The sequence below is a fragment of the Pristiophorus japonicus genome, chromosome 1 (genome assembly GCF_044704955.1).
Source record: "Pristiophorus japonicus isolate sPriJap1 chromosome 1, sPriJap1.hap1, whole genome shotgun sequence".
Classification (NCBI taxonomy): Eukaryota; Metazoa; Chordata; class Chondrichthyes; family Pristiophoridae; genus Pristiophorus; species Pristiophorus japonicus.
Genome location: NC_091977.1, coordinates 108237280 through 108264324, shown reverse-complemented (window position 1 = coordinate 108264324; position 27045 = coordinate 108237280).

Genomic DNA, 27045 nt, shown 5'->3' with positions numbered 1-27045 from the left:
ATGAACTCATTGAATGGCGGTGCAGGCTAGAAGGGCCGAATGGCCTACTCCTGCACCTATTTTCTATGTTTCTATGTTTCTGTGTAAACTTTACTAGTGTGTAAGACTTGCCACCAGGGGGCGCACCTGTTGGAGACCCAAGGGTCACCTGCACACCCCGGGCAAGCAGGTCTAAAAGGCAGTCTGCCATCCTGCTTTCTCACTTTGGAGTTACTTTAAAGAGACCAAGGTCACAACAGTTTGAGTTTACAGTATACAGTCTTGTGGAGTTATTCTGAACATAACAATTGGCGATGAGTAACAGATCACGAACTTTCATGCAGTTATGGCTGCCATTTGAATGCTTGAGAGATTTGTTGAGGGTGATGATTGAGAAGCCTTCGTTGAGCGTCTTGACCAGTACTTCGTGGCCAACGAGCTGGATACGGAAGATGCCGCGGTCAAGCGCAGGGCGATTCTCCTCACCGTTTGTGGGTCCATGATATATGGCCTCATCAAAAATCTGCAAGCACCGATGAAACCAATGGACAAGACATATGCAAAGTTGTGTACGCTGGTTCGGGAACACCTCGAGCCGAAGGAGAGCATCTTATTGGCCAGGTATCGCTTTCATACGCACCATCGCTCCGAGGGCCAGGACGTGGCAAGCTATATCGCTGACCTAAAACGCCTTGCAGGACCATGCGAATTTGCCGGATTTTTGGGAGAAATGTTGCGGGATTTTTTTCGTGCTTGGAAGCGGCCACGAGGTCATTCTTCGCAAACTGCTGTCTGCCAAATCCCTAGATCTGAGCAAGGCCATCACGATAGCCCAGGCTTTCATGTGCACGAACGATAACAGTTAGCAGATATCTTTGCAGCACCGGCAAGTACTGTGCATAAAATAACGTCTTCAGCAGGCAGAACTGTACATGGCAGGGCCTACACGCCTGCAGAGGCCAGACCTAGGATGACTCAGAGTTCGCTGTGGGGCGTGAATGCGAATCCATTAACACCATGTTGATGCTGCGGGGGTAATCATCGGACCCATCAATGTTGATTCAAGCACTACGTGTGCAAGGGCTGTGGAACAATCGGGCACCTCCAGCGAATGTGCAAACATGCTGCGACTCACTACGTGGCAGAGTTGGCAGAAGATGACCGATCCGGCGTGGATCACGCTGAACGAGTAAGGGAGGCAACTCAACCCGAGGTTGAAGAGGAAGTGTATGGGGTACACACCTTCACCACCAAAAGCCCTCCGATAATGTTAAAAGTCAAATTAAATGGCATTCCAGTTTCCTTGGAATTGGACACGGGGGTGAGTCAGTCAATTATGAGCCAGAAGGCTTTTGAGAAACTGTGGGGCAACAAGGCACAAAGACCCAAACTAAGCCCGATTCACACAAAGCTGTGCACTTGCACCAAAAAGCTCATACCAGTCATTGGCAGTACAGCAGTGAAGGTCTCATACGATGGAACTGTGCATGATTTATCACTATGGATTATACGAGGCGATGGCCCAATGCTGTTTGGCAGAAGCTGGCTAGGAAAGATCCGATGGAACTGTGATGACCAAATGATGGATGGTGCCTCGTGCACCTAAGTGCTAAACAAATTCCCGTCATTATTTGAGCCACGCATTGGCAACCTCACAGGCGCCAAAGTGCAGATCCATCTAGTCCCTGATGATTGGTCCGTTCATCACAAGGCCTCAGTGATTCCATATAGACCGAGGGTCTAGCGAGAAGGAGGAACTGAAGGAAATCCTTATTAGTCAGGAAATTGTGTTAGGGAAAAGTGATACCTGGCCAATGGAGTACCGCAGGGCTCAGTGCTGGGACCCCAGCTCTTTACATTATACATCAATGATTTGGATGAAGGAATTGAGTGTAATATCTCCAAGTTTGCAGATGACACTAAACTGGGTGGCAGTGTGAGCTATGAGGGGAATGCTAGGAGGCTGCAGGGTGACTTGGACAGGTTAGGTGAGTGGGCAAATGCATGGCAGAAGCAGTATAATGTGGATAAATGTGAGGTTATCCACTTTTGGGGCAAAAACACGAAGACAGAATATTATCTGAATGGCGGCAGGTTAGGAAACAGCAGGCAGTGAAGAAGGCAAATGGTATGTTGGCCTTCATAGCTAGGGGATTTGAGTATAGGAGCAGGGAGGTCTTACTGCAGTTGTACAGGGCCTTGGTGAGGCTTCACCTGGAATATTGTGTTCAGTTTTGGTCTCCTAATCTGAGGAAGGACGTTCTTGCTATTGAGGGAGTGCAGCAAAGGTTCACCAGATTGATTCCCGGGATGGCAGGACTGACATATGAGGAGAGACTGGATCAACTGGGCCTTTATACATTGGAGTTTAGAAGGATGAGAGGGAATCTCATAGAAACATATAAGCTTCTGATGGGACTGGACAGGTTAGATGTGGGTAGAATGTTCCCGATGTTGGGGAAGTCCAGAACCAGGGGAAACATTCTGAGGATAAGGAGTAGGCCATTTAGGACTGAGATGAGGAGAAACTTCTTCACTCAGAGAGTTGTTAACCTGTGGAATTCCCTGCCGCAGAGAGTTGTTAATGCCAGTTCATTGGATATATTCAAGCCAGAGTTAGATATGGCCCTTTCGGCTAAGGGGATCAAGGGGTATGGAGAGAAAGCAGGAAAGGGATACTGAGGGAATGATCAGCCATGACCTTATTGAATGGTGATGCAGGCTTGAAGGGCCGAATGGCCTATTCCTGCACCAATTTTCTATGTTTCGATGATGCGAGAGAAAGTCGAGATCGAGCTGGACAGACTTCAATGAGAGGGAATCGTATCGCCAATTGAATTCAATGAGTGGGCCAGTCCAATTGTTCTGGTGTTGAAAAGCGATGGGACGGTCAGAATCTGCAGGGACTATAAGGTAATGATCAACCGAGTCTCGTTACAGGACCAGTACCCACTACCCAAAGCGGATGACCTGTTCGCAACGCTAGCAGGGGGGAATTCGTTCACCAAGCTGGATCTAACCTCTGCTTACATGACACAGGAGTTGGCTAAACCTGCGAAAAAATTGACGTGCATCAACATAGAAACATAGAAAATAGGTGCAGGAGAAGGCCATTCGGCCCTTTGAGCCTGCACCACCATTCAATATGATAATGGCTGATCATGCAACTTTTGTACCCCATTCCTGCTTTCTCTCCATACCCCTTGATCCCTTTAGCTGTAAGGGCCACATCTAACTCCCTTTTGAATATGTCTAACGAAATGGCCTCAACAACCTTCTGTGATAGAGAATTCCATAGGTTCACAATTCTCTGAGTGAAGAAGTTTCTCCTCATCTCAGTCCTAAATGGCTTACCCCTTATCCTTAGATTGTGTCCCCTGGTTCTGGACCTCCCCAACATCGGAAACATTCTTCCCGCATCTAACCTGTCCAGTCCCGTCAGAATCTTATACGTTTCTATGAGATCCCCTCTCATCCTTCTAAACTCCAGTGAATAAAGGCCCAGTTGATCCAGTCTCTCCTCATATGACAGTCCAGCCATCCCTGGAATCAGTCTGATGAACCTTTGCTGTACTCCCTCAATAGCAAGAACGTCCTTCCTCAGATTAGGAGATCAAAACTGAACACAATATTCCAGGTGAGGCCTCACTTAGGCCCTGTACAACTGCAGTAAGACCTCCCTGCTCCTATACTCAAATCCCCTAGCTTTGAAGGCCAACATACCATTTGCCTTCTTCACTGCCTGCTGTACCTGCATGCCAACTTTCAATGACTGACGTACCATGACACCCAGGTCTCATTGCACCTCCCCTTTTCCTAATCTGTCACCATTCAGATAATATTCTGCCTTCCTGTTTTTGTCACCAAAGTGGATAACCTCACATTTATCTACGTTATACTGAATCTGTCATGCATTTGCCCACTCACCTAACCTGTCCAAGTCACCCTGCAGCTTCTTAGCATCCTCCTCACAGCTCACACTGCCACCCAGCTTAGTGTCATCTGCAAACTTGGAGATATTACATTCAATTCCTTCGTCTAAATCATTAATGTATATTGTAAATAGCTGGGGTCCCAGCCCTGAACCTTGCGGTACCCCACTAGTCACTGCCTGCCATTCTGAAAAGGACCCGTTTATTCCTACTCTTTGCTTCCTGTCTGCCAAGCAGTTCTCTATCCACGTCAATACATTACCCCCAATACAATGTGCTTTAATTTTGCACATTAATCTCTTGTGTGGAACCTTGTCAAAAGCCTTTTGCCAGTCCAAATACACCATATCCACTGGTTCTCTCTTGTCCACTCTACTAGTTACATCCTCAAAATATTCTAGAAGATTTCCCTTTCATAAATCCATGCTGACTTGGACTGATCTTGTCACTGCTTTAATGCGCTGCTATTACATCTTTAATAATGGATTCCAACATTTTCCCCATCACCGATGTCAGGTTAACTGGTCTATAATTCCCTGTTTTCTCTCCCTCCTTTTTTAAAAAGTGGTGTTACATTAGCTACCCTCCAATCCATAGGAACTGATCCAGAGTCTATAGAATGTTGGAAAATGATCACCAACGCATTCACTATTTCTAGGGCCACTTCCTTAAGTACTCTGGGATGCAGATTATCAGGCCCTGGGGACTTATCGGCCCTCAATCCCATCAATTTCCCCAACACAATTTCCTGACTAATAAGGATTTCCTTCAGTTCCTCCTTCTCGCTAGATCCTCAGTCCCCTAGTATTTGCGAAAGGTTATTTGTGTCTTCCCGAGTGAAGACAGAAACAAAGTATTTGTTCAATTGGTCTGCCATTTCTTTGTTCCCTATTATAAATTCACCTGAATCTGACTGCAAGGGACCTACATTTGTCTTCACTAATCTTTTTCTCTTCGCGCACAAAGGACCGTTTATTTACCACAGATGCCCTTTTGGGATTCGCTCAGCTGCGGCCATCTTCCAGAGGAACATGGCGAGTCTGCTGAACTCGGTTCCGCGCACCGTGATGTTTCAAGACGACATCCTGATCACTGGTCGCAACACCACCGAACACTTGCACAACCTAGAAGAGGTTCTAAAGCGACTGGACAGAGTGCGACTCAGGCTGAAACGCTCCAAGTGTGTTTTCCTGGCGCCAGAGGTTGAATTTCTGGGGAGAAAGATTGCGGTGGATGGCATCAGACCCACAGACTGCAAGTCAGAGGCCATCAAGAATGCACCCAGACCACAGAATGTGACGGAGCTGCGTTCATTCCTGAGACTCAACTATTTTGGTAGCTTTCAACCGGGGTTGAGCACTTTGCTGGAACCTTTGCATTTAGTGCTATGCAAGCGGGTTTGGGTAGATCTCAAGAGACAGCCTTTAATAAGGCCAAAAACCTACTTTGTTCTAACAAATTACTTGTATTGTATGACTCATGTAAATGTTTAGTACTAGCTTGTATCTTCGTACAGATTCGGTTGTGTGTTTCAGCAAGTCAATGTGTCAGGCAAATTGCAACCGGTTGCATATGCGCCCAGAATTTTATCTAAGGCTGAAAGAGCCTACAGTGTAGTTGAAAAAGAAGCATTAGCATGCGTATACAGGGTTAAGAAAATGCACCAATACCAATTTGGACTCTGGTTCGAGCTCGAAACTGACCACAAATCGCTCATTTCGCTGTTCTCAGAAAGCAAAAGGTATTAACACCAATGCTTCATCCCGCATCCAAAGATGGGCACTAACATTATCTGCGTATGCCTATGTAATCTGCCACAGACCAGGCATTGAGAACTGTGCTGATGCCCTCAGTCGGCTACCATTGCCCACCACCGGGGTGGAAATAGCGCAACCCGCAGACTTGCTTCTTGTAATGGATGTTTTTCAGAGCGAGAGATCACCCGTCACGGCTTGCCAGATCAGGAGCTGAACTTGCCAGGACCCTGTACTATCACTAGTAAAAAGCTGCGTCCTTAATGGGAGCTGGTCAGTTGTTCCCGGGGAAATACAAGACGAAATTAAGCCGTTTTAACGACTCAAGGATGAAATGTCCATCCATTTGGGCTGTCTCCTATGGGGGAAATCGCGTGATTTTGCCAAAAAAAGGCAAGGAAACGTTTATACGCGACCTACACAGTACCCAACCAGGCATAGTCATGATGAAGGCTATCGCCAGGTCGCACGTTTGGTGGCCCGGCATTGACTCGGAATTGGAGTCATGTGTACACCAATGTAACACTTGCTCACAGTTGAGCAACGCACCAAGGGAGGCCCCACTGAGTCTGTGGTCATGGCCCTCCAAACCGTGGTCCAGGGTCCACGTAGAATTCACTGGCCCCTTTCTAGGAAAGATGTTCCTAGTAGAAGTGGACGCTTACTCTAAATGGATTGAATGTATAATAATATCATATACGTCCACTGCCACCATTGAAAGCCTTCGGGCCATGTTCGCCACCCATCGTTTGCCCGATGTCCTTGTTAATGACAATGGACCATGTTTCACCAGCTCGGAATTCAATGAGTTCATGACCCGCAATGGCATCAAACAGGTCAGGTCGCCCCGTTAAGCTCGCATCCAACGGTCAAGCGGAACAGGCAGTCCAAACTATCAAGCAGTTATCTCGGGTTCTGCTCAGCTACTGGATGCAACCCGCTCGCTTACTGGTGTTTCTCCTGCAGAATTGTTAATGAAGAGAGCACTCAAAACCAGGCTCTCCCTAGTCCACCCCAATCTCAATGATCATGTAGAAACCCGGCGTCACCAGCATAACGTGTACCATGATCGCACGGCTGTATTGCGTGACATTGAGGTCAATGACCCTGTGTTTGTTCTTAATTACGGTCATGGTCCCAAATGGGTTGCTGGCACTGTTTTAGCAAAGGAGGGGAATAGAGTGTTTGTTGTCAAACTTCTGAATGGACAAGCGTGCAGAAAGCATTTGGATCAGACCTAACTGCGATTCACTGACAACCAAGAACAGTTTGAAGAGGACATAATCATCGATCCACCAACACACACCCAACCAGCAATCGACCTCGCGGTAAACCACAAGGATGAACCCACCATGGCCGACAGTCCGATCAGACCAGTCGCGCAGCAGTACAGCAATGACCAACCAACTCACCCATGCCAGGACTTCAACCTCAAGCGATCAATTCGGGAACGCAGAGTGCCAGATCGCCTCAACTTGTAAATAACTTGTATCTAAGATTTTGGGTGGGGGGTGCGATGTTATGTATGTGAACTTTACTAGTGTGTACTACTTGCCTCCAGGGGGCGCACCTGTTGGAGACCCAAGGGTCACCTGCACACCTCAGGCAAGCAGGTATAAAAGGCAGTCTACAGTCTATCACTCTAGAGTTACATTAAAGAGACCAAGATCACAACAGTTTGAGCTTAAAGTATACAGTCTTGTGGAGCTATTCTGAACATAACAGGTAGCATGGCGTGTAGGAGGAAAAACAGGCAGCAGGGATGGGGGCGAGACATACAGGACTGGCTAGGCACACGCTCGGCAGCTGAAAAGAGTGCCAGAGCCAAACAGGCAGTGTGTGGAAGGACACCAAGGTCCAACATAACACACAGCACCATAGGGTCTCTTGGCAAACCACCACCCACCAAATGCATGCAAAGCCAGCAGAGCACAGCACGCCATTTGCTACATCAAACTATCCGTGCTGCAAACCACTAACTGTGGCCAAAGTTGACCACCTTTTGCTGCCAAATATCACCAACCACTTTTTCTCTATGCTCTCTAACTCCAGAAAGACAACCTTGCCCAAGGGGGATGCCTTGGCGAGGCGCACCAGTCCCAACACTGACACGGGCAATCATTTTGCAATCCGACGACAGCCCTGCTGGAAAGGCTGGCCCCAACTGTGCCGACGTTCCCTGAGGCAACACCGAACAGACATGCCCACCGAAGGACATGGGTACAACGCTCCAAAGTGGAGAAACTCCATGTCTGCACTTAGGGGGACAAAGAGGACCAGGCATCGGCGACACATCGCAAGGTGAGTGCGATTGATTGTCAAGCGACCCTCAGGGAGGTGCATTCAAGGCGTCAATGAGCAATGTGTTCTGCAATTCACATTCATTCTCGCAGCTAGCTGCGTTCTTCATCGACGCACAAGCCGAGTGATCCACCGCTAGTTGTAGTATGTTTTTCCAGCTTAGTGTTTCCCCAGAAGGCCAAGCCTGGACTGTCCAATGCTCCTGCCTCTTGCAACAGCAAGGTGGGGGTGAAGCCCCAGCCTGGTCCAGCCCGGAGTGTATCAGTCGATCATCAAATGACAAGGGTTTCATTGAGATTGTTTAGCCAGGGTGCTCGTGAGGCGATGCACGTCAGGTCAACGCCCGAGCCCACCAGCCAACACGCACCACGGCTAACAGAGGCAGGGTCTCTGCTGCCACCGTTGCCAGGAGGACGAGAAGAGCGCAAACATGAATTGAGTGGGGTATAAGCTGACAGATGACCCACTATAAAAGGTGGGGGGGGGGTGTTGTGGTCTCTATGAGGGGGTCAGGTTCCCTTCTGACCAACTTGAGCGGTTTCAAATCGCTCCCACTCCCTTGGGTTCTTACTCTGGATTTATTTGGGATGTGTGACAAAAGTGCAAAGGACACTGGTTTGATGCAAAGAACTTTGTAAGAAAATACACGGCCAAACTTACAATCACTCTAATAAAGAACAAGACAAGGAAAGCTACAAGGTCAAACTTATAATCACTCTAATAAAGTACCATACACTACACATTCAAAGGGGGTTGCAGTAAAATTATACCTCCCAACACCCAATACCTGATTCTAGCTAGGTTAGACTCCAGGGCAGGGACTTATGCTTACCAATCCTTTTGATAGTTAATGGTAGATGGTGATGTTCTTCCTTCCTTCAGGACTTCAAGACTTCGAGGCTGGAGAAGTGAGTTTTACAACTGTCACGTTGGTTTCTCTCCTTGTCTTGATGAGGTAGTAGCGACCACCTCTCTCCCTCATTAACCTCTGTTGAAAACAGGGGCAGTTATAAGATTTCAGTGTTCTAATCTTGCCACCCAATCTGTTCACAATCCTTTGTATAATTTTGTCGGGCTTGGTTCTTCTTTGTAATATTTTGTCGGGTTCGTTAAAGTTGATATGTCTTGGGTGGGTTGATCTTCGAAAAACTGTTTCCTGATGGAAATATTAGTTTGGTAATTGCAATGTCCTTTTGTGCATACAGGCTGGATTGGGCCTCTGTGATGTATATGCTGGAAATGGTTTGTCCAGACCCATGTTGATGGGGAGCTATCTCTGGGTGATACTGTGATGGTAATGTCTCTTGTGGAGGAAGATTTCCAAATATTCATCCTTCCAGACAGGTTACCTCAGTCCTCACACCCAGACAGTTCCAATAAGCAAGTGGGCTTCCTTTGTTCCCTAGGTCCACCCACAGGCTTGAATTTGTCTTGTAAAAAGTTTATAACTCTATTAAAGTTTGTAGTTTCTTCCATAAGCACTTTAGAGTTCCAAACTTTTCGGTAGATAGTCCCAAATTAAATTTCCTTTCAAATATGAGCCCAAACACAGGAGTGGTTCTGGTGAATTTTGCTCTCTGTAGTCCCCCCTGTTGACACTCCACACTCCTCGAGTGTCAATCAAGGTAAGCAAAATTCCTGCTCCCGAGAGTCAACCTTCCCTGCATTTATACTAGCTAAACATTATCCTGCATCCCCCATTGAAATGCAATGCAATATACAGGCGGATACAGTCATTACAATTCGGTTATAGCATAGAGGGGGTATGATATCCCTCTTTTACTCGGTTTTCACAGTAAAATAACGGTATACAGTCATACACAACTTGAAGTAAAGTAAAATGAAAACACATAGTAACACATTCTCAAATAGCATAAAGATCCATAGTCAAACACGTTTTAAGTTCAGTAAAATAAAGGTACATAGTCAAAATATTTAAGTAATACTATTACAACACTCACGATCTTGTAGTTTACAGCAGGTAAAATCAAACACAAATTAAACATGGTAGTATAGTGTCACCCATCCCTGCGTGATTCCCAAGTTCAGCCAAGGAGCGTATAGCACTCTTTGGTGCCTGACCTGACGGCCTCTGCATTTCACTCGGCAAGTGAGACACCATAAGTAAAGAATAATCGCGAGTTGACAGATAACTAAAGTATGGGAAGTGATTTGGATCCAGACTGGGACCTCTATATTTCTGAAAAGGTCCCACCAAGGCAGAATGGTGATCTCAAGAATCTTTTTCCCTATCTCAAATGATTTTCTGTTCTAGAATATAGAAGTGTTTTTGTGAGATAATTACAGCTTTTAGCAGAGCGGTAAGATGTTCGGGTAGAGGGGGAATTGCATAGCCAAAATGTACAATATAATCCTGCAGGTTTGTAATGTTTTCCTTCACAGTGAGGTAGACAGTGGAGGGTTCAGGAATGGGGACAATCCATTCCTGGGCCACTTGAACTGATGCTTCAGGTTTGAAGCAAAAACTGCTGTCACTTACCGGACACCAGAAGTGTCCATGTTGGTAGTGGGGCGCACTGGTGGTGACACAATATGTCCCACCCCCTGTGTATGTTACCTGTGGAGGGACATGGCCGTTACCTCCATGGTGCAGTTAATAGGCTGTGCACCAGCAGCTTTACACCCACACTGGGACTTGGAATGGGCACTCAAGTACTGGGGACACAATATTACATGTGCACCCCGGCTCCGGCACCCGGAGAGGTCAGCACCCGTTACAGCGTGCTCGCACTTTATGACATAGGGTGGGACCGCTGCGAAACGAATGTGTGCACCTCCCTGAATAACTCCAATGTTCTCCGCCCGGTATACCGGTGCGGGTTGGGCTGTCCCACCCATGACCGGCATCCTTAATACTGTTCCCATAATAGTGTGGTTAGATTTCTCACAGTCTACTGGGACAGGGTAGGCTTCAGAGGCTAGGCGGAGCTGGCATGGGCTTAGTGAATTGCTGTATGGGTGGAGGGCTGCGAGGTGCTTGTTCCTGATCCAAGAGGGGACAACACCTTGTTTTAAATCCTCCAGGTTGTTGCAGCCCTCGCCAAACAACCATGCCCCATACAGCACGCACACCACGTTCTGTGCAGCCTGGTCAGAGGCTTTTCTATCCTCCCGTATGTGTGCATTCACTGTCTGTGCATGTTTTTCCAGCTCAGCCACTATTTCTTTTAAATGGACAGTCATAGCCTGGTCCTCCTAGTTCTGATCCTACTACGGTGCTCTCCTGTTTTAGGATTTTCCTCAATTGGGTCTTTAAACTGTTTCTGTGTTTGCAATTCTGTGTCATCTAAGCTATTTATTACAGAGGATGCTGTATTGTAGGTAGTGAAAACATCGTTTATGATTCCCCTTCTAGGTCTCTCTGAGCCCATGGTGTCCCTAGCGTTTAGCGTGTATAGGTCTGCTTTGTCGACATTTACAAAGTCTAACTCATAAAATTTCTTGAACATGTGTCTAAGTAGGGCCTGGTGTAGCAGCTCTGTTTCCTTCGGACACCATGCAGGCAGGTGTACTTCGGTAAGGCTTAATATTACTGAAGCTCTTGCATAATGTACCCCCTGGTATAACACCTTTTCGGTTGGTACCAATACTAATCCATTTCCAGGTCCCTTGGTGGTGGTAGGACACCTTTCTATTACTGTGCGTATTGGCGGGGTTGTGGGCAGGGGTTTCTTAATGTGTGCTCTTAGTTCGGTGGCGTTAATTGGGAGTGTGGGACCGCACACCCGTGTAGGCTAGAATCCCACCCCTTCATCTTCATCTTCATCTTCATCTTCCCATTGCCTGGCGAAGGCAATCGATATGCCTGTGGGACAAATATTCTCTGATCCCCACATGCAAACATAAATTCCTTGTTTGGATTCCCACCATTTGTCCCAACACACTGTTACTCCTCCCCGTGATGGTGCGGTACGTATCATTACCGAGTCTTTCCCAGTCCGATTCCTGGTCCCATGCATCCTTGCTGAGTTTTCTGAGCCACCACCCTCTTCCCAGGGGAATGTTCCCTTTGCAAGTCAAATATACACACTTTCCCTCTGTAACACTGACTTGGGCAGCGATGATCCGCATCCAGGGGCATGGACTTGAGGCCTCCCCGTAGGTAAAACCTTCCTGGTCGGAGTAGCGGGTAGAGTTAGATCCCAACCACCCTGGCCATCTTCCCTCGTGGGCGTAAACGCCGAGTTCTTCCACGCCTGGGGTGCCACCCCCGGCGGTTACGATCGGTGCTCTCCCTCCTGAACACCTGTAGATGAGGGATTCTTCCACGTCTCCTCGGTCGCCACTGCCCATCCTCATCAGGGCGAGCAGGAACAGGATCCTTCTCATGCTGCTCTCTTTCCTGTAGGGGCACATAAAACAGAATGTCTGGCCCCGAGAAAGTTCTCTGGCTTGACAAAGGTGACCGAGTTCCAAATTGGGCTCAAAGTCTTTAACTGACTGGCTGTCTTCTTCAGTTCCTTGTGGACTGATTCCTGCTTTTAACTTTATCTCACAGTCGTTCTGCTTGTTATCTCACCGGTGCTTCCTTAATAGCCATACCGGTAGATTCTTCTTACTCCCGGGGATTACCCGGCCTGTGCCTCTTTTAACAGCTGCACAGAAAGATTATTTTCCTTACCACAGTTGACTAATACATATAAACTTATCATTACACAGATAATCTTACACTACTCTAAACTTATTCACTAAACACACTTAAATTCATATTGCTAAACATCCTTAAATTCACATCGATATATATGTACATCTGCCACCTGTCTCCGGATGGCCAGGTTAATTCCTGCCTTCTCTCCTTCTTCTTCTCCCGCTGGGTGTCCAGCGAGGTAGGTGATAGATCGGTCTGCACTGCCTAACCCTAAGTATCCTGACCGGATGTGGGTTTGAGTCCCAAACTATCGGGGGAACGTCCCCTCCGGTGCTGCAGCACACCGCTCCTTTGGGGGTGGCTGCCTGGTCGAGGGCTACGGGCTGGGGACTCCCACATGATGGCTGGTCCCCTATTTCTTCTGGGGGTCCATTGTTGCCCGAGGCTACAGGCTGGGTGTCCCTGCTTGCGGGCTGATCTCTGACCTTAGGTGCCATTTTGCGGCTGGTCGCTTTCCCGGGGCTGAACCATTTAAATTGGAGCACTGGTGACCACGGTGTCTTTGGCCGTGGTGTGCGGGGAGTCCTTCTTAAGGCTCTGGCTGCTGGAGGTGCGTCCGAGTCCCAAATGATTGGGGGGACAGCTCCTCCAGTAACACAATCCACCGCTCCTCTAGGTGCAGTCTGTGGGTCTGCCACGTCCCCTGTGGGAATTCCACAGTCGGGGGCTGTTGGCTGGGGGTCCCTGTCTTTAGTGCGGTTTACAGTTTTTTGCTGTCACTTACGTTTAGCTGCTGCCCTGGGTTGAAAAGTTTGCACTGATTTATGTGGAACCACTTTATACAGCGGGGCAATTTTTTATGGCATAGACCATGGGGCTTGCCTTGTCGACAATGTGGTACAGTCCCATGTACAGAGCCTCAAAGACCCCTACTCTAGCATAGTTCCTCACCATAACCTGGTCCCCTATCTCCCACTCATGGTGTTTGCGGGGTTCTAGCAGCAGTCGGTTGCTCCGATGCTGTTTTCCCATGTTGTTCGCAGCCTGCCAGTGAATCTGTTTAAGGTGTTCAAACAGATTCCTGACAGAGCTGTCCCGGTTCGCTTCCCTAAGCTGACCTTCCGTGAGTCCCGGGGCTAACACATGGGTGGGGGTTCGCATGGCTCTGCTGGTCATGAGCTCGTACGGGGAGTACCCCGTGCTCTTTGACTGGCTGGCCCAGATCCTCATGAGGACTAGTGGTAGGACCTCTACCCACCCTTTGGGTGAGTCCCCTGTCTCTTTGCGCAGCCTTTCTTTGATAGTGCGGTTTAAACGCTCCACAGCCCCGGATGACTGCGGGTTGTGGGCGACCTGTCATTTTCCTTTGATGCCGAGTACCTTAAGGGTCGCCTGCATCACCTGCCCGGTGAAATTACTCCCTTGGTCGGACTCCACATATTGTGGTAGTCCCCATCGAGAGAAAACTTCTCTGACCAGGATCCTGGCTGTTCCCAGGTCAATGGCTGTTCGGCATGGGAAGGCTTCCACCCATTTGGTGAATACATCCACCACTACTAGGCAGTACTTGTAACCTCCCTGGGCAGTGGGTAGGGGCCTAATGTAATCAATTTAGATCAACTGCCAGGGTTCCTCTACCCTCCTGATATGTCCCATAGACACCTTTCTTTTCTGGGGTTCAGGGTTGTTGGCCGCGCACACCAGACAGCTATCACAGAACTCACGGACGTCTTCCCTGAGTCTTGGCCACCACCTTGCCTGTTCCACTCGTTGCCAAGTGGTCTCAGGTCCGGGGTGTCCTGTTCCTGGACCCTCGTGGGCCAGCTGGAGGAATTCTCTCTGGTGTTGTTGCAGTACTACCCATTGCTCCCCCCTGAACAGTATGCCTTCTTTAATGGCAATTGCTGCGGTGCCGTACAGACCGTCTACCCTTTCCCCTTTAGCTAGCATGTTCAGGACAGTTTTGAGGACAGGGTCTTGGGTCTGGACCATTTTTAGGTCGGGAGGCAAAGCTATCCCTGCCGTCCCTATCCTGCCCCTGACTGCTGCTCGGGGTCCCGAGTTGTACGGATGCCAGAGCGGGCCCCCTGCTTGGCTAATATGTCAGCCTGCTGGTTTCCCTCGCTACGGGGTTCAGTGGTGGAATGTGCCTTCACCTTATGTATGTAGATATTCCCTTCCTCCCCTACGGTTTTCATGATCTTTTCCAGTAGGGGTTTAATTGCTAGGTGTCTCCCGTCTGCGGATATGTATCCGCGGCGGGACCAAATAGCCAGGTACTCCGTACACGAATTGCATGTGAACATACTGTCCGAGCAAATCGTGTATGGGGTAGGGAATTCTTCGGGGTGTGTGACTACAGACAGTTCAGCGTGCTGGCCGCTCATAGTACTGGGGAGTTAAATCGCCAGGGCAATGCCTGCCTCGGGGTCATAAACTCCGCAGCCTGTGAGTTGTTCACCCGCAGATACCGTGCTTGAACTGTCCACATAGATCTCTCGGCCTGTGGGGTGTAACCCAGCCTGAAAGCCTACGTCAATTTCCCATACCCCTTCTATGGAACACCGGTGGGCTGTCCCTGGATAAATCATGTTGGCTGCGAGTCTTGGCTCGCAGAGACCCTTTACCCTTAGGTCCATTTGAGAGAGGAGCAGAGTCCAGCGAGCAATGCGGGCACTGCTCACTGTCCCGTCCTTAATTCTCCCGTCCAGGAACATTCGGGTGGGTAAGGAGTGTGATAGGGGACCCCCCCTGTGAAGATCAGTGATCTTTTCACAGCCCAGTGAGTGACTAGGAGATGCCGCTCACAGTTGGAGTATCCCTTCTCCACATCTGTGAGTATCCTGGAGGAGTAGACCACTGGTCTCAGCCGGCCGTGCCGCTCTTGGAGCAATACTGCACTCAGGCTGTCCCCACTGGCTGCTACCTCCAAGAAAAACTCTTTACCCCCATCTATGGCCCCTAGAGCTGGCGCGGTCTGCAGGTCTTTCTTGAGTTGGATAAATGCTGCCTCGCAACCTTTGTCCCATTCCCACTCCACTCCCTTGTGTAGGAGTCGGAGCAGAGGGGCTGTGGTGGCTGCATAATCCTCAATGAAATCTCTGCAGCACCTGGTTAATCCTAGAAAAGATCTTACTCCTGACATGTGTAGGGGGCGGGTAACTTCTGCACTGCTTCCCTTCTAGCTTTGTCAATGGCTCTTTCCCCAGCGCGCACAGTCAGTCCCAGGGATTTTACTTCCTTCAGGCTGATCTGTGCCTTCTTGGGGTTTACTTTAAATCCCTCTTCTTCTAGCAGCTCAGCCAGCAGTGGCCCATGCTCCTCCCAATCATCGGTGAACAGGAGCAAGTCATCTACATACTGTACTAATTGCTGGGATCTGCTGAAGCTCTTTAAACAGTCGGCCATACACTGATGGAAAACACTGGAGCTGTTGTGGAATCCCTGAGGGAGGCAGTTCCAAGTGTATTGCTGTCCTTTAAAGGTAAAAGCAAACTTGTACTGATCTTCCCTTCTTAAAGGTATGGACCAGAACCCGTTGGAAATATCCAGCACCGTGAAGGTGATCGCGGAGGCTGGGATACTTCCAATGAGGTCGACGACAGCAGCAACAGTGGGTGCACAGGCAGGGATGTTATGGTTGAGTACTTGATAGTCCACCATGGCTCTCCAGGAGTTGTCCGGTTTCTTAACCGGCCACAATGGAGAGTTCACATGGGTAGCTATTGGTCTGAATACCCCCTGTTTAACCAGCGAACCCAAGGCTGTTTCCATGTCTACCTCCGCCTCCCTGGGGAAGTTGTACTGTTTCTGTGTCAGGTCATGGGATCCCTTTCTATAGTAAACTCGACTCAGTTTATTCTCCTACAGTCGTGTTTGTGAGTGGCAAAAGCTGCAAGGTTTTTCCTCACATATTCCTGATATTCTACAGGAGTGTTACTGACCAGTGATTCAAGGTCATAACCCTCCTTTGGCTTCATGGTTATCCCAGGAAAAAGGGACGGTGTGCACCATCACCTCACTCTCCTGTTCCGTACAGACTGACCCCCCAAAGACAGTGGTTTCTTAAATCCACTAGGATCCCGTGGCCTAGGATGAAGTCAGCACCCAGGATCGATCCCTCTCTCTTCCTGCTCCCACTTCATCAGGACACAAGTCCACTTAATGTGGAGTGTACCTAAATGAATGGAGAGCGGAACGGAGAATGAGCCAGTCTGTTCAGTGCCTGTGAAACCCACCAAGCTGTAGGGGACCCCGTTGGACAGAGGTGAGGCGGCAGGGTTAGCTGCATAGACAAGGGTACTTAAGGCACCCGTGTCCAGCAGGTAAGTCCCTTTCATCTTTTCCACTTCCATCTGTACGGTGGGTCTCCCCCACGCATCATACTCAAGGGCACACAGGTGGACAGGCTGTGCCTGTACTAGTCACCGTTTTGGTTGGGAGGGGGCAAATAGGATTTTGGTACCGGTGGTAGTTGTCATGTATTCTACTGTCATTGTAATCCATATATAAACTGACCTAAGTTGTACACCATGAAAACACTGACCGCTAGGTGGTGAACGTCTGGGAGACACTCCTAACCTGGACTTGCAGGTATAAAAGGGGAAGCTCCACCCATCTTCTCCACTTCAGTGCTGGAATAAAGGTTACTGGTCACAGAGTGACCTTCTCTCTAGTATGGGCCTCGTGTACATTTATACTGTATAGTAAGGACATATTAGCGGTGGCTACCTTTCCAGGGCCATCTAATATGGCTCAGAGCGCAGTTAAAAGGGTATCAAATGAGTGGGGAGGGACTGGCTTATCTGTCTCGGACTTTTGGGCAGGGCTGGTGTTGTGTATGCATGCCTGTTTACTGTGTGATGTCTGTAACACTGTATGCAACATTGAATGTACCCTTGCACTGTACACACCTTACTGGTACACGAGAGGTTGCTGTTGCTGGAGACCCAGGGGTTGACTGCACACGGCAGGTAACCCAGTATAAAAAGGAACACACAGTTTGTTGTTGGCACTCAGGAGCTGCTAATAAAAGACTGCAGGTCTGCAGAGTTTAAGCACCATACCCTGCCTCGTGGAGTCATTACTAAAGGTGCCTACATACACTAAGTGGCGACGGGAATACGGGCTCAACATGTCTAAGCTCAGCAACTTTCAGCATTTTACAGAGGGGGAAGATTGGGACGCTTTTGTGGAAAGATTGGAACAATTCTTTATAGCCAACGACCTGGACGGGGACACACCAGCCACACTACTGAACAAACACAGGGCCATCCTGCTTAGCAGTTGTGGGCTCACCATCTACGGTCTCGTCAGGGACTTACTAGCCCCGGATAAGACAACCACCAAGAGCTATGAGGAACTTGTAACAATCATACAGGAACAACTAAAACTGAAAGAAAGCATCCTTACAGCCAGGCACCGGTTCTACACTTACCGTCGACCTGAGGGCCAAGAAATTGCCAAGTATGCTGCACACTTAAGACTAGCTGCACCATGTGAGTTTGGCGACCACCTTAATGAAGCACTAAGGGACATATTTGTCATGGGAATCGGCCACGAAGGCCTCCTACACAAATTGCTTTCACTTGAATTGCTCTCAGCTGACATCACGGTCACCCTGCAGAAAGCAATTCAAGTGAGCCAGGCCTACATGGTTTCGGCCAGCGACTCCAGACGAATACTAACCCAGGACTCTAAACCGGCGAGCGCAGTGCACCGCATGGACACTTCTAAAAGCAGAAATCCTGCCTCGAGTCCTGCAACCCTGAGTCCGCCACATGGGGCAAACCGGATGGCCCCGTGCTGGCGCTGTGGAGGAAACCACAGGGCCCACCAGCACCACTACAAAGACTATGCATGCAAAAGCTGCAAAGAACGAGGGCACCTTCAAAGAATGTGCAGAAAAGGCTGTACTCACCGCGTCTCTGATGAGTTGGCTAATAACCAGGGCTCCGACACAGATGAAAATGTAGCTGCTCCAACCCTGGGAGAGGAGTATGGAATCTTTACCTGCTCCACCGGAAGTTCTCCGTGGATGATGGAAGTGGACATCGATGGGGTCCCAGTCTCCATGGAGATCGACACAGGGTCGAGCCAGTCTGTGATGAGCCAAAAGACCTTTGATAAAATTTGGAGGAATCCTGCCACTCGACCAAAACTGTCTCCTGTCCAGGAAAAGCTGCTCACCTATACCAAAGGTAACATCCAAATCGTTGGCAGTGTAGACGTCCAGGTCTCCCAGGGCGGTGTGTTGCACAAACACCCCCTGTGGATTGTAGCCGGCGACGGTCCCACACTGCTGGGCAGGAATTGGATGAACCGGGTGCACATCAGGCAAAGTGGTGCTGTGGAAGAAAAGACCACAGAATGACTGCAGCACCACCACAGCCTGCCTGCAACAAGACCACAAAATGGCTGCTGCTTGGTGAGCAGCAGACCTGCATTCAAAATTCGAGTCAACATGGAGGAGCATCATGTGACATTGAGCAGCCAATCAGATTTGAAAGCTCCCTTAAAGGAGACCGGTAAACAAAAAAAATTAAAAGGGAAGTTCCAACTATTTGAGTACACGGACTTTAAAGCTAAAGATGCAATTAAAGGGTGCAAGTATGAAAATGTATGCAATGTAACCATGAATTGTGATGCTGGTTTAACTAATGTGACTAATGAGATGAATGCAGGTATTAGTAAGGTTAAGAACAAGTTTATTATGCTTAACAATAATGATAGAGATTGTGAAATGCCGAATGTAACCATGTCTGTTGAAACCAGGACACCCAAAAGTGATGCAAATGCTAGAATGTATAATGCAGGCTCGACTATGTGTGATCAGAGCCAAGGTGTCATGTATATAGGGTAGGACACTACCAAAGGACATTGGGTCCTACAGGGACCATGCTAATGCCAATGGAATCCCCCTGTGGGAGACCCCCAGGTCCAGCAGGCTACCTGACCATGTAGCCTGGACCTTTGGAACGAATGTGGTGCCCCTTGCAGGATACACACACAGGCAGTGGGAGCAGACCCACTACAGGGACAATGGTCAATGGGCAGCCCAGCCACCACCAATGGCAACCGGCACCAGACCAGCCCTACAGCCCCTGGCCACCAGGGCCAATACCAGAAGCATGAGGCCAATACCCTCCAGCTTCCCTGGCAAACCTTGGGATGACCTGACCCTCATCCCCACTGGTGGACAAGGAGCCCACCCAGTCTTGTGGCCCTACCCACCACCCCACAACTACCCACATCACAATGTATACACACCACCCACTGCTGCCATGGCTACCTCCCCGAGGGATCCCACAACAGTGACACCCACATGGTCTGTGTGTGAGGGAGGGGAAACATACAAGGCCAGCCTCAAGCACAGGGGTCACACCTGGCAACCACACAACCCTCACCACAACCTCCCATAGCCCACCACTGATCACCTGCCCTGTCATGACAACTAGGATATGAAAAATGCTCAGGGGGGAGTATTGTTGTGTATGCATGCCTGTTTACTGTGTGATGTCTGTAACACTGTATGCAACATTGAATGTATCCTTGTAATGTACACACCTTACCGGTACACTAGAGGGTGCTGTTGCTGGAGACCCAGGGTTGCCTGCACACGGCAGGTAACCCAGTATAAAAAGGAACACACAACTTGTTGTTGACACTCAGGAGCTACTAATAAAAGACTGCAGGTCTGCAGAGCTTAAGCACTATACCCTGCCTTGTGAAGTCATTACTAAAGGTACCTACCTACATACACTACAGCTGGAGAATTCTTTCCTGCGCTATTCTTCCAAGGATTTTTACAATCCCTTCTTCAGTGCCCACTCTTTCCGCACCCAAAGCAGGTATGTTTTGTATTGGAGGGGTTGTCCCCCTCGTGGTTCCATTCCCTCTTCTCTTGGCTAGGTCGGATTTTGTGAACCCTTCCCTTTTGTGGGTGCTCTTCTGTCCCTCTGCCGTTTCTGTAAGCTAGGGTCAGTTGCCTAAGCACTCCCTGTTCTGTGGCTTGGGGATCTCTGGGGTCGAACCAGGCCTCAGCCTTGGTTCTTATTCTGGGTAAACTGTTAGCTACTAGGCTACGGAGCCAGTGTGCTAATTCCTGTCTATGTCCCCACTACAGGCACTTTTGTACACCGGCCACAGTCGGTCTGCGAAAGCCTGTGGGGTTTCTCCTGTGAGCTGCACTGTTTTCTCTACTCTAGAGAAGGGGCTCCCCTCATTGCAACCCATAGCTTCTAAAATGTCTTTCTGGATGACAACAAGTGTTTTCTGTCCTCTTTTACTCTCAGTAGAGAGGCATAAGAACATAAGAATTAGGAACAGGAGTAGGCCATCTAGCCCCTCGAGCCTGCTCCGCCATTCAACAAGATCATGGCTGATCTGGCTGTGGACTCAGCTCCACTTACCCGCCCGCTCCCCATAACCCTTAATTCCCTTATTGGTTAAAACTCTATCTATCTGTGATTTGAATACATTCAATGAGCTAGCCTCAACTGCTTCCTTGGGCAGAGAATTCTACAGATTTACAACCCTCTGGGAGAAGAAATTCCTTCTCAACTCGGTTTTAAATTGGCTCCCCCGTATTTTGAGGCTGTGCCCCCTAGTTCTAGTCTCCCCTACCAGTGGAAACAACCTCTCTGCCTCTAACTTGTCTATCCCTTTCATTATTTTAAATGTTTCTATAAGATCACCCCTCATCCTTCTGAACTCCAACGAGTAAAGACCCAGTCTACTCAATCTATCATCATAAGGTAACCCCCTCATCTCCGGAATCAGCCTAGTGAATCGTCTCTGTACCCCCTCCAAAGCTAGTATATCCTTCCTTAAGTAAGGTGACCAAAACTGCACACAGTACTCCAGGTGCGGCCTCACCAATAACCTGTACAGTTGCAGCAGGACCTCTCTGCTTTTGTACTCCATCCCTCTCGCAATGAAGGCCAACATTCCATTCGCTTTCCTGATTATCTGCTGCACCTGCAAACTAACTTTTTTTGGGATTCATGCACAAGGAGTCCGGCCAGTTATATGCCGTTTGCGTGGAGCCTTTCCTGCGCCTCTTGCGGACGAGGTTGACGGGACTGGCTCTGCAAGGGCCGGGCGTGGAGGTCGTCCTCTCGGCTTACGCCGATGACGTGCTCCTCGCGGTAGAGGATCCCGCTGACCTGCGGAGGATGCGTGAGTGCCAGGAGATTTACTCGGCCGCGTCCTCCGCCAGGATCAACTGGGAGAAATGTTCCGGACTCCTGGTGGGTCAGTGGCGGGTGGACTCCCTGCCGGAGGAGCTCAGGCCTTTTGCCTGGAGCACGACCCATCTCCTCTATCTGGGAGTCTACCTTAGCCCCGACGAGGGAGCCTGGCCGGCGAACTGGCAGGAGCTGGAGGCCAAGGTCGCCGCTCGCCTAGGGCGCTGGACAGGACTGCTCCGAGTGCTGTCCTACAGGGGTCGAGCGCTAGTCATAAACCAGCTGGTGGCCGCAATGCTGTGGTACCGGCTGGTCACTTTGACCCCTCCCCCTGCGTTTGTCGCCAAGATACAGAAGAAGCTGGTGGACTTCTTCTGGAACAACAGGAAGCACTGGGTCTCTGCCGCGGTCTTGAGTCTCCCGCTTGAGGAGGGCGGTCAGTCGTTGGTGTGCATCAGCGCCCAGCTCGCGACTTTCCGTCTTCAGACCCTGCAGAGATACCTTTACGTCGAGCCCCCTCCTAGGTGGTGTGCTCTGGCGAGGTATTTCTTCCGCCAGCAGCTCGACCTCAATTATGACACTCAGCTCCTGTTTGTGAACTTGGGGGGTGCCAGGACCGCCCTCCGGGAGCTGCCTGTCTTTTACAGGGAACTCATCAGGGTCTGGAACAAAGTCTCCACCAAGCGCAGCTCTCCGCCGGCTGGAGTGGCGGCCGTCCTGCAGGAGCCGCTGCTCGGGAATCCGTACCTCCACGGCCGAGGCTTCATGTGGCGGTCGGAAGAGAGGGCTGTGGCTGGTGAGGTGACCAGGGTCAGGGACCTGCTCGATGGCGGAGGAGCGGGCTGGATGGCGCCAGACACGCTGGCGCGGCGCCTAAACTCTGCCAACGTCCGCCACGCGGCCGATGCCATCGAGTCGCTAAAAACAGCTCTGGGCCCTGACTCCGTTAGGTGCATCGAGGAGGCTCAAGCACGTGGGGAGATCCCGTCCGAACTGACCCCCGTCCGGACGGAATTCCTCATCGGCGCCAAACCCCGGAACCTCCCTCGGGGGCCGGCGCCTCACAACTTGAGCCGCCTCGGGGAAATCCCCTCCGTGCCTTTCAGTTCCGCGCGGAGGGGTTTCCTGTACGGGCTGCTCCTGCACACCCTCAACTTTGCCATCCTCGCCGGCCGTCCGGACACGCCATGGCGTACCATCTTGCCGTCCGGAGGAGGCGGGGGTCCCCGATGGAGGGCACTCTACGCGGGGGTCCTCCCACTATTCATCGGGGACTTGGCCTGGAGGGTGGTGCACGGAGCAGTGCCGTGCAACAAATTTTTAAGCCGGTTCACGGACTCCCAGGCCGCCTGCAATTTCTGCGGTCTGGAGGAGTCCGTGTTCCATGTTTTTATTGAGTGCACAAGGTTGCAGCCCCTGTTCCATTATTTGAAGGGGCTGCTCCTGAAATTCTGGCTGCACTTCAGTCCCACTCTCCTGATCTTTGGGCACCCTGTGCGGAGGGGAGCGGGTAGGTCCGAAGGCCTCCTCGTAGGACTGCTCCTGGGCACGGCCAAGGGTGCCATCAGCCGGTCCAGGCAGCGGGCGGTCGAGGGGGTCGTTCAACCTGACTGCCTGCCTCTCTTCCGCTCTTACATCCGGTCCAGGGTGTCCTTGGAGATGGAGCACGCGGTGTCCACCGGTACGCTCGCGGCCTTCCGCGAGAGGTGGGCACCGGAGGGACTGGAGTGCATCATCACGCCCGGCAACCAAATTTTAATTTGATTTTACGTTTTAAAGTTAATTTGTTTTAATTGCCGGTGCTTTTAGTGTCCCCTTCCCTTTTATAGGGGGCACTGGGGAAAAATTGTGATTTTAGTGCCCAAAAAAAAAAAAAAAAGAAAAAACACAAAAAAAAACACAAAAAAGGGGGAAAAAAAAAAGGGCCTTGTAAATGTCTGGAGTGTCACCCAGGTCGGGTGGCACCGTTTAATGTTTTATGTTTTCACAGATAAACTCAAAAGAGTTTCATGCACAAGGAGAAGGCCTCCTCGTAGGACTGCTCCTGGGCACGGCCAAGGGTGCCATCAGCCGGTCCAGGCAGCGGGCGGTCGAGGGGGTCGTTCAACCTGACTGCCTGCCTCTCTTCCGCTCTTACATCCGATCCAGGGTGTCCTTGGAGATGGAGCACGCGGTGTCCACCGGTACGCTCGCGGCCTTCCGCGAGAGGTGGGCACCGGAGGGACTGGAGTGCATCATCACGCCCGGCAACCAAATTTTAATTTGATTTTACGTTTTAAAGTTTAATTTGTTTTAATTGCCGGTGCTTTTAGTGTCCCCCTCTCCTTTTATAGGGGGCACTGGGGAAAATTGTGATTCTAGTGCCCAAAAAAAAAACCAAAAAAAAAAGAAAAACACAAAAAAAAAAGGGGGGGAAAAAAAAAAAAGGGCCTTGTAAGTGTCTGGAGTGTCACCCAGGTCGGGTGGCACCGTTTAATGTCTTTATGTTTTGCAGGTAAACTCAAAAGAGTTTCATGCACAAGGACATCCGGTCTAGGGTGTCCTTGGAGATGGAGCACGCGGTGTCCACCGGTACGCTCGCGGTCTTCCGCGAGAGGTGGGCACCGGAGGGACTGGAGTGCATCATCACGCCTGGCAATCAAATTTTAATTTGATTTTACTTTTTAAAGTTTAATTTGTTTTAATTGCCGGTGCTTTTAGTGTCCCCCTCCCCTTTTATAGGGGGCACTGGAAAAAATTTGATTTTAGCGCCCCAAAAAAAAAAACCCCAAAAAAAAGGAAAAAAAAAGGGGGCCTTGAAAATGTCTGCTGTGTCACCCAGGCGGGTGGCACGGTTTAATGTTTATGTTTATTTTCAGGTAAACTCAAAAGAGTTTCATGCACAAGGAACTGCTCCTGGACACGGCCAAGGGTGCCATCAGCCGGTTCAGGCAGCGGGCGGTCGAGGGGGTCGTTCAGCCGGACTGCCTGCCTCTCTTCCGCTCTTACATCCGGTCCAGGGTGTCCTTGGAGATGGAGCACGCAGTGTCCACCGGTACGCTCGCGGCCTTCCGCGAGAGGTGGGCACCGGAGGGGCTGGAGTACATCATCATGCCCGGCAACCAAATTTTAATTTGATTTTATGTTTTTTAAGTTAATTTGTTTTAATTGCCGGTGCTGTTAGTGTCCCCCTCCCCTTTTATAGGGGGCACTTGGAGAAAAAATACGATTTTGTGCCCAAAAAAAAACCCCCCAAAATAACTTCAAAAAAAAATAAAAGGGCCTTGTAAATGTTTGGTGTTTCCCCCAGATCGGGGGGCACGGTTTAATGTTTTTTGTTTGCCCCAAAAGAGTTCATGCACTAGGACCCCCAGGTCCCTCTGCACCGCAGCATGCTGTAATTTCTCCCCATTCAAATAATATTCTCTTTTACTGTTTTTCTTTCCAAATGGATGACCTCACATTTTCCGACATTGTATTCTATCTGCACTGGTACAGTTTGCTGTCTAGAGATAGGAGAAGTATCTTTTCGATTTCTGCATCATTGCACCCATTAATATCCCCTGCCTGTTCCACTTCCACAAAGTGAACCGAGAGGTCTCCCTTTGGAGTTAGCTTTCCCAGGTGGCTTATCATAGCCCTAAGCTTGTGGGGAGTGTGGGGGACCACAAACTGACTTTCCAGGGGCCCTGGACCCCCGTTAAGGGTGGGCGGGCCAAACTTCTGTTGCCGGACCGGGCACATTGGCCCTGGTTCTGGCTCTCCCTATTCTGGCTCGCCTCCCTCTCTTCCCAGCGGCCAAGCCGAGCTGAAACTCGGTGCTACAGGTGGTGGTGGTTCACTATCCCTGTCCGCCCCGCAACTGATTTGACCCTCCTGCTGCTGCACGGTGTAGTCACTGGTGCCACAGGTAGTGGCCGGGTAGTTTCTTCCTTCTCTTCCAGGTTTACCTGGCGCATACCCGGGCTTATTAGGCATACCATGCCTTTTGCCTTGGACAGAGCAAGGTTTAAACTTTTAATTTGCTGCTGACAGGGACCGTAGTCTCCCGATTCAAACCCATTAGTGCTAGCTACTTTATACGCTGCTTGCACACTTTTTAATCTTTCCTGGAGCTCTTTTACATGTAGGGTGAGGCGAGTGCTTTCCTCCCACAGTAACTTTTCATTACTGTTTGCCTCGGTAACCTGACATTGAAAATAGTCCTGGCTGTTTTTAAACCTTTCCATTATTTGGGTACTTTCCTGTTTTAGCTTATGGAGTTCTCCTGATGATAATCTTTCTTCTGACATAATCCTTTCCTGGTAGCTCTCTGCACATTCCCATAACTCTGCCTGCAATGTTTCATTCATTCTGTCTAGCAGATGGACTTGTTGCTGTAGACAGACCAACCAAATTACTTTCTCTACTGCTTCCTTGTGATCTTTACTTGCTGTCCACTGGGCTGCAACATCAGCCGGACGCTCAGTGTGCAATAGACTAAGCACCCATTCCTTAGTTACATTCACTTTCTTATACACATAGGAGGAAATCTTCTCTTCCATTTTGGTTCTTTGCCCCAAACCAGCACTCCCTACATCACACCCCATGTACCAGAGTCGTGCCATGGTCGCCATTTTGTAAGGGGGGGGGAGGGTGGATTGTTGTCGGTCTCTGAGGGGGCCAGGTTCCCTTCTGACCAACTTGAGTGGTTTCGAATCGCTCCCCCTCCTTTGGGTTCTGTACTCTGGATTTATTTGGGAGGTGTGACAAAAGTGCAGAGGACGCTGGTTTGATGCAAAGAACTTTGGTTTTATTACAGTCAAAGTAATACAGCCTTATTACTCAAGTAAGAAAATACACGGCCAAACCTACAATCACTCTAATAAAGAACAAGACAAGGAAAGCTACAAGGTCAAACTTATAATCACTCTAATAAAGTACCATACACTACACATTCAAAGGGAGTTGCAGTAAAATTATACCTCCCACCTCCCAATACCTAATTCTAGCTAGGTTAGACTCCAGGGCAGGGACTTATGCTTACCAATCCTTTTGATAGTTAATGGTAGATGGTGATGTTCTTCCTTCCTTCAGGACTTCAAGACTTCAAGGCTGGAGAAGTGAGTTTTACAACTGTCACATTGGTTTCTCTCCTTGTCTTGGCGAGGTAGTAGCGACCACCTCTCTCCCCCACTAACCTCTAGTGAAAACAAGAACAGTTATACGATTTCAGTGTTCTAATCTTGCCACCCAATCTGTTCACAATCCTTTGTATAATTTTGTCGGGCTTGGTTCTTCTTTGTAATATTTTGTCGGGTTCG